Source organism: Entelurus aequoreus, linkage group LG25 (assembly GCF_033978785.1).
Source record: "Entelurus aequoreus isolate RoL-2023_Sb linkage group LG25, RoL_Eaeq_v1.1, whole genome shotgun sequence".
In the NCBI taxonomy this organism is placed as follows: Eukaryota; Metazoa; Chordata; class Actinopteri; order Syngnathiformes; family Syngnathidae; genus Entelurus; species Entelurus aequoreus.
The window spans coordinates 2252141-2261169 of record NC_084755.1 but is presented as its reverse complement, the minus strand read 5'-3'; the positions used below and the strand labels follow the sequence as shown (position 1 = coordinate 2261169).

Below are 9029 nucleotides of genomic sequence, written 5' to 3'. Positions count from 1 at the left end.
TATAGAGACATACTGTAATAACTTGAAGTAAATAATGAAGATTAAAAAACAATTATAAAAAATTTTTTAAATAACTAAAAGCCTTTTTTATATTTGCATTGTATGTATATATTATTAATGTTGTAAATACACATCTTTATATATCTAGAAAGGGTGGTCCTAAAGAGGTAGGCATTTTTCTCAGGTCTCAAGAAGTTAACAAATACAAGAATGTGTGTGTGTGTGTGTGTGTGTGTGTGTGTGTGTGTGTGTGTGTGTGTTCTTGTATTTCTACCCTTCTTGAGACATCAACAAAGAAAAGTAGCTTCCATATGAGGACCAAAATCATGGTCCCAATAACATTGCATCTAATAGAGAATGTCACATTTGCACCCCTGCTGGTGACTACTATCAAAATGAGGGTGGTCCCAAAAAGGAGGGATTTTTCACATTGACTGTGTGTCGCTTTTAAAAGTGCTCCCCCTCTGGGCAACATATGAAATAACAAGTATGTGTAAGAAATTGAAATGCACCCCCTTTGGCCAAAATTAATTTTAAAAAATAAATAAATATGTGTATGGAGACATACAGTAATAACTTGAAGTAAATAATGAAGATTAAAAACCAATTACAAACAAAAAATAAAATAACTAAAAGCTTACCTTTTTTATATTTGCATAGTATGTATATATTATTCATGTTGTAAACACACATCTTTATATATCTAGAAAGGCTGGTCCTAAAGAGGTAGGCATTTTTCTCAGGTCTCAAGAAGGTAACAAATACAAGAAGGTGTGTGTCTGTTTATTGCACAAACATTTTCGATGGTCACCCGGCAGCATGTATTTAGAGCTAATCTCATAACTAAAAGCGGCATTTTTAAAGCGGCTCTTGTATTGGACTGTGCAGATACCAGATAGCTTTAATACCTCCATTAGCAAGGCATTAAACAGAGTCTGGTCCATTGATTGATTGATTGAGACTTTTATTAGTAGATTGCACAATACAGTACATATTCCATACAATTGACCACTAAATGGTAACACCCCAGTAAGTTTTTCACGTTAATCAATTCATGGTACAAATATTAATAAATAAATGAATAAATCCATTAATAAACGACTTGCATAGGCGGTACCGCGGCTCTGGCCATTCCGGCATTGCGCGGCGATAATGTGTCAGGCGGCGCAAATAGGAACTTTAGCTAGAGGAGCCCAAAAAAAAAATGGTCGAAATAACTGCAGCGTCTACAGCTGCAGTTCAAAGACTATCAACGTTTGAATCTTAACAAGAAGGAGGGGGGAAATAGGCCTGTGTGCATGGGGAGAGAGGGCACAGCCCACAGGCTTAGATCTTCACACACACACACACACACACACACACACACACACACACACACACACACACACACACACACACACACACACACACACACACACACATTCTGGTTATCATTTGGAATGTGATCATGACTTGTGGGGACCACCCTTTCTACAGGTTGTGGAGGCATGAAAAAAATGGTGTAAAATGTCCACTGGCCAGTTAGCTCACACACGTCTTTAAACCTCTGGATTGATGAAGTAATGTGCTGATCATTCTTACTGGGGACCCTGGGGGGGAAAGAGTTGATATGGTTCATGGGGACCACATTTAAATCATTTTGCATAATTCACACACATTTGTACGTGACTACTGAGGACCATTTAAAAAAAAAAAAAAGTTCCAATTAAATATGGGCCTAAGTTTAAAAATCACTTAGGCATCTTCAGAGTGGATCTGACTATCATTTAAAAAGGTTTCCCTTTAGGGGACCTGTTTTTTGTCCCCATGCCGTCAGAGGTCCCCTAAAGGTGACTGTGTAAACAGAGCAATGTCCCCGTTAAGTAAGCATTGCCAGAAAAACACACACACACATATTCTTGTATTTGTTACCTTCTTGAGACCTGAGAAAAATGCCTACCACTTTAGGACCAGCCTTTCTAGATGTATAAAGATGTGTATTTACAACATTAATAATATATACACACTATGCAAATATAAAAAAGCTTTTTGTGAAAAATGAGTTGGAGTTTCACAAGAAAAACGTAGAATTTTGGCAGCATTATAATAAAAGTCGTCATTTTACTCGACGCAAGTCAAAATGTGACAAGAAAAACGGAACATTTGTGCAATATTATGATAAAAGTTGGAATTTTACTCAACAGTTGCAGTTTTACAAGAAAAGCTTAAAATTGTGGCAATTGTATGAAAACAGTCGTAATTGTACTCGACAAAAGTCACGATTTTATGAGGAAACTTTGAAATTTGGGCAATGTTATAATGATAATCGGAATTTTATTCTGCAAAATTACAACGGAGTCATGATTTTACTCAAAAAATGTCACTATTTTACAAGAACCACAAAAAAAATTTGGCAATATTGTGACAAAAGTCAGAATTTTATATGACAAATGTCACCATTTCGCATTAAAAATTAATACTTTTACGAGAAAATATTGCAATATTACAGAATCAGAAAGAATATGAGAAATTGTTCTCAATTTTTATAAGAAAAAAGTCCACACATTGTGAGAAAAAGACTGCTTTTAGTTATTTTTATTTTTTTAATTAATTTTTTGTAGCTGTTTTTAATCTCCATTATTTACTTCAAGTTCTTACAGTATGTCTCTATATACATATTTATTTATTTATTAAAATTAATTTTGGCCAAAGGAGGCGCATTTCAATTTCTTACACACACTTGTTATTTCATATGTTGACCAGAGGGGGGAGCACTTTTAAAAGCGACACAGTCAATTTGAAAAATCCCTCCTTTTTGGGCCCACCCTCATTTTGATAGATGTCACCAGCAGGGGTGCTAATGAGACATTCTCTATTAGATGCAATGTTATTGCGACCATGATTTATGTCATCACTTGTTCACACCTCCTCATATGGAAGATACTTTTCCTTCTTCATGTCTCAAGAAGGTTAGAAATACAAGAACACACACACACACACACACACACACACACACACACACGCTCTTGTATTTGTTACCTTCTTGAGACCTGAGAAAATGCCTACCTCTTTAGGACCAGCCTTTCTAGATATATAAAGATGTGTATTTACAACATTATTAATATATACATACTATGCAAATATAAAAAAGCTTTTTGTGAAAAATGAGTTGGATTTTCACAAGAAAAACGTAGAATTTTGGCAGCATTATAATAAAAGTCGTCATTTTACTCGACGCAAGTCAAAATGTGACAAGAAAAACGGAACATTTGCGCAATATTATGATAAAAGTTGGAATTTTACTCAACGGTTGCAGTTTTACAAGAAAAGCTTAAAATTGTGGCAATTGTATGAAAAGAGTCGTAATTTTACTCGACAAAAGTCACGATTTTATGAGGAAACTTTGAAATTTAGGCAATGTTATAATGATAGTCGGAATTTTATTCTGCAAAATTACAACGGAGTCATGATTTTACTCAAAAAATGTCACTATTTTACAAGAACCACAAAAAAAAATTGGCAATATTGTGACAAAAGTCAGAATTTTATATGACAAATGTCACCATTTCGCATTCAAAATTAATACTTTTACGAGAAAATATTGCAATATTGCAGAAACAGAAGGAATATGAGAAATTGTTCTCAATTTTTATAAGAAAAAAGTCCACACATTGTGAGAAAAAGACTGCATTTAGTTATTTTTTGTAACTGGGTTTTAATCTCCATTATTTACTCCAAGTTATTACAGTATGTCTCTATATACATATTTATTTATTTATTAAAATTAATTTGGCCAAAGGAGGCGCATTTCAATTTCTTACACACACTTGTTATTTCATATGTTGACCAGAGGGGGGAGCACTTTTAAAAGCGACACAGTCAATTTGAAAAATCCCTCCTTTTTGGGCCCACCCTCATTTTGATAGATGTCACCAGCAGGGGTGCTAATGAGACATTCTCTATTAGATGCAATGTTATTGGGACCATGATTTATGTCATCACTTGTTCACACCTCCTCATATGGAAGATACTTTTCCTTCTTCATGTCTCAAGAAGGCTAGAAATACAAGAACACACACACACACACACACACACATTATTGGATTTGTTACCTTCTTGAGACCTGAGAAAATAATTAATAATATATACATACGACGTAAATATAAAAAAGTTTGTTGTGGAAAAATTGGTTGGAATTTCACAAGAAAAAGGTCACAGTTTCACAAGAAAAACTTAGAATTTTGGCAGTATTATAATAAAAGTCGTCATTTTACTTAACGCAAGTCAAAATGTTACAAGAAAAACTGAACATTTGTGCAATATTATGTTAAAAGTTGGAATTTTACGCAATAACAGTCGCAATTTTACAAGAAAAGCTTAAAATGTTGGCAATTTTATGAAAAGAGTCGTAATTTTACTCGACAAAAGTCACAATTTTATAAGAAAACTTAAAAATGTTGGCAATAATGCAATAATAAAGGGAATTTTACTCTGCAAAATTGTGACAAAAGTCATAATTTTACTCCCAAAAATTTCACTATTTTACAAGAACAACTAAAAAAATGGCAATATTGTGATACAAGTCAGAATTGTGTCACCATTTTGCATTAAAAAGTAATAATTTTATGAGGAAACTATTGCAATGTTACAGAAACAGAAATAATATGAGAAATTGTTCCCAATTTTATAAGAAAACTTAAAAATGTTGGCAATAATGCAATAATAAAGGGAATTTTACTCTGCAAAATGATGACAAAAGTCATAATTTTACTCCCAAAAATGTCACTATTTTACAAGAACAACCAAAAAAATGGCAATATTGTGATACAAGTCAGAATTGTACGACCAATGTCACCATTTTGCATTAAAAAGTAATAATTTTATGAGGAAAATATTGCAATGTTACAGAAACAGAAAGAATATGAGAAATTGTTCCCAATTTTATAAGAAAAAAGTCGACACATTGTGAGAATTTTTTTTTTTTTGTTGATAATTGGTTTTTAATCTTCAGTGTTTACTTGAAGTTATTACAGTATGTCTATATATATATATATATATATATATATATATATATATATATATATATATATATACATATATATATATACACACACATATATATATATATATATATATATATATATATATATATATATATATATATATATATATATATATATATATATATATATATATATATATATATATATATATATATATATATATATATATATATATATATATATTGTTAATAAATTTTGGCCAAAGGGTGTGCATTTCAATTTCTTACACACACGTGTTATTTCATATGTTGACCAGAGGGGGGAGCACTTTTAAAAGCGACACACAGTCAATGTGAAAAATCCCTCCTTTTTGGGACCACCCTCATTTTGATAGTAGTCACCAGCAGGGGTGCTAATGAGACATTCTCTATTAGATGCAATGTTATTGGAACCATGATTTTGGTCCTTATATGGAAGCTACTTTTCTTTGTTGATGTCTCAAGAAGGGTATAAATACAAGAACACACATACACACACACACACATTCTTGTATTTTTTCCTTCTTGAGACCTCCGAAAAATGCCTACCTCTTTAAAGATGTGTGTTTACAACATTAATAATATCTACATACTATGAAAACATAAAAAAAGGTAAGCTTTTAGTTATTTTATTTTTTTTATTTTTTGTTTGGAATTTGTTTTTAATCTTCACTATTTACTTCAAGTTATTACAGTATGTCTCTATATACACATTTACTAATTTTTTTAAATTAATTTTGACCAAAGGAGGCGCATTTTAATTTCTTACACACACTTGTCATTTCATATGTTGACCAGAGGGGGAGCACTTTTAAAAGCGACACACAGTCTATGTGAAAAAATCCCTCCTTTTTGGGACCACCCTCATTTTGATAGTAGTCACCAGCAGGGGTGCTAATGAGACATTCTCTATTAGATGCAATGTTATTGGGACCATGATTTTGGTCCTCATATGGAAGCTACTTTTCCTTGTTGATGTCTCAAGAAGGGTATAAATACAAGAACACACACACACTTATGCAGTGAAGGAAAAGACGGTGGCTGACATGAAAAGAGGCGGACATTAAAGAGCACACAGACAATCACATCAAGACACACAGGGAGAGCCACAAGTGTTGACGCACACAAAAGCAAACAAAGTGACACACAAAGACACACACATGGACACAACATGGGTCGGGCGTGGACAGCTGTGGGAGGTCAAAGAGACATGACAGTTGTGCTATCAGGCCAACATTAAGGCCCGCCGCTTTAAACACACCCTTTTGAAGTCACACCAAAGTCAGACCCCGGGATCTCTCATCTTACGTCTCCCTTTTAACACAACACACTGCCCCCCTTTACATGAAGCCCCCCTTTTCATGATGCCCCCCTTTTCATTCTGCCCCCCTTTTCAAGATGCCGCCTTTGAATTCTGCCTTTTTGCAGAGACTCATTTTAAACTTCTTCAAGGCTGGAAAAAAACCGGCAAAGGCGCGTCATTAGAGATGCTTCCGCCTGGCATGCTGCTTCTTTCTTCTCTTCTTGCCATTCAGAGGTCCACCAAAGTAACGCTGAGCCTGCGATGTGTGCTGATTGATGAACACAACGTTGTGTGCTGATTGATGAACACAACATTGTGTGCTGATTGATGAACACAACGTTGTGTGCTGATTGATGAACACAACGTTGTGTGCTGATTGATGAACACAACGTTGTGTGCTGATTGATGAACACAACGTTGTGTGCTGATTGATGAACACAACGTTGTGTGCTGATTGATAAACAACATTGTGTGCTGATTGATGAACACAACGTTGTGTGCTGATTGATAAACACAACATTGTGCCTCTCCAACATGAGGAGAGCCTTTAAACCAGTGGTCCCCAACCACCGGGCCGCGGCCCGGTACCGGTCCGCGGACCGATTGGTACCGGGCCGCACAAGAATTAAAAAAATAAAAATAAATAAATAATGAAATCAACATAAAAAACACAATATATACGTTCTATATCAATATATATCAATACAGTCTGCAGGGATACAGTCCGTAAGCACACATGATTGTATTTATTTATTTAAAAAAAAAAAAAAAAAAATTAATTTTTTTTTTTTTTTTTTTAAATACACCCAGTCCATAGTGGATCTAACATAATAGTGTGAGAGTCCAGTCCATAGTGGATCTAACATAATAGTGAGAGTCCAGTCCATAGTGGATCTAACATAATAGTGTGAGAGTCCAGTCCATAGTGGATCTAACATAATAGTGAGAGTCCAGTCCATAGTGGATCTAACATAATAGTGTGAGAGTCCAGTCCATAGTGGATCTAACATAATATTGTGAGAGTCCAGTCCATAGTGGATTTATCATAATAGTGAGAGTCCAGTCCATAGTGGATCTAACATAATAGTGTGAGAGTCCAGTCCATAGTGGATTTATCATAATAGTGAGAGTCCAGTCCATAGTGGATCTAACATAATAGTGTGAGAGTCCAGTCCATAGTGGATCTAACATAATAGTGTGAGAGTCCAGTCCATAGTGGATTTATCATAATAGTGAGAGTCCAGTCCATAGTGGATCTAACATAATATTGTGAGAGTCCAGTCCATAGTGGATTTATCATAATAGTGAGAGTCCAGTCCATAGTGGATTTATCATAATAGTGAGAGTCCAGTCCATAGTGGATCTAACATAATATTGTGAGAGTCCAGTCCATAGTGGATTTATCATAATAGTGAGAGTCCAGTCCAAAGTGGATCTAACATAATAGTGTGAGAGTCCAGTCCATAGTGGATCTAACATAATAGTGTGAGAGTCCAGTCCATAGTAGATCTAGCATATTAGTGTGAGAGTCCAGTCCATAGTGGATCTAACATAATAATAATTTCCGATATTACATTTTAAAGCATTTATCGGCCGATAATATCGGCAGGCCGATATTATTGGACATCTCTAGTTTTATTCGATTAGTTGTTGCAGCCCTAATTTAGTGTCCAAAATAAATGTAAAACACAAACCAGGAACTAGGAATAGCCAAACTGAAAACAGGAACCAGCAGACAGAAAAACTGGAAACAGCTAACGGCTAACAGGATCTAGCTAACAGGAAAACACGATACAAAAGAGCTAGGAGACAGCAAAGTGTAAATAGCTATTAGGAACATCTTACCGCAAACAATGAGAGTGACAAGTAGTAGCTCCAACGACAAGTAGTAGACAATCACATGGACAAGTCTTAGCGACAACACTCCAGCACAGACTGGATGGCAAGGCAGGCTGATTGACACCAGGTGTGACCAGGTGTGGCCAGCCGCAGCGCTCAGGGAGACAAGCAGGAAACAACCAAAATAAAAGCGCTGACAGGAAATAAAGACAAACACAGAGGAAAAACTAAAACATAACCAAATTGTCAGGGACTAGCCTGACAAACATGTGTTCTTTGGTTGATCAACTCACGGAGGAGACGTCTAACAACATTGAATACACCAACAAATGTTGTTTTTCTGCATCACAAATTGAAGATACCAAAGAATAAAGACTATATAAAAGGGAATGAAATCCAACAGAAGCTATGAAAAAAATACACAGAACTTAAGTAAATTGTAGTCCTAGTGGCAGTGCTTGGAACAACACTAACTATCATGACCATGCTGTACTATTGTGAGGGATGAAAAACACAATTGGGTATTTTGGGACATTTTCTGTAATAAGTACTGTCATGAAAACGTTTCCAAAGTAAACTTAAAGTGCTTGATGGAAACGAGACTGACGTTCCATCCTAGCACGCCACCACGGACTTACTGCACCAGTTGAGTTAGCTGAGGTATATAATGTACGGTGTATTTTGTCAACAACTGTATGTGTGTAACGTATTTCTTGTGCTGAGCAATCATAAAACGGCTGCGAAGACGCACTGGCTGAGGCTCGCAGTAATCCCGCCTCCTGGTGGTAGAGAATGCACCCCCGCCGTAGAATGCACCCCCTGACGGGAGTCAATCAATCAATCAATGTTTATTTATATAGCCCTAAA

At 35.3% G+C, this 9029-nt stretch overlaps 1 long non-coding RNA gene across 2 annotated transcripts in view; it reads right to left on the bottom strand.

Moving 5' to 3' along the window:
- Positions 1 to 8306, bottom strand: part of LOC133642395 (uncharacterized) — a 119366-nt gene extending 111060 nt beyond the window's left edge. For both annotated transcript variants that reach the window (XR_009824506.1, XR_009824507.1), the window contains exon 1: positions 8169 to 8306. This is a non-coding gene — a long non-coding RNA (uncharacterized LOC133642395). The remainder of the gene's footprint in view (positions 1 to 8168) is intronic.
- Between the last annotated feature and the right edge of the window lie 723 nt (positions 8307 to 9029).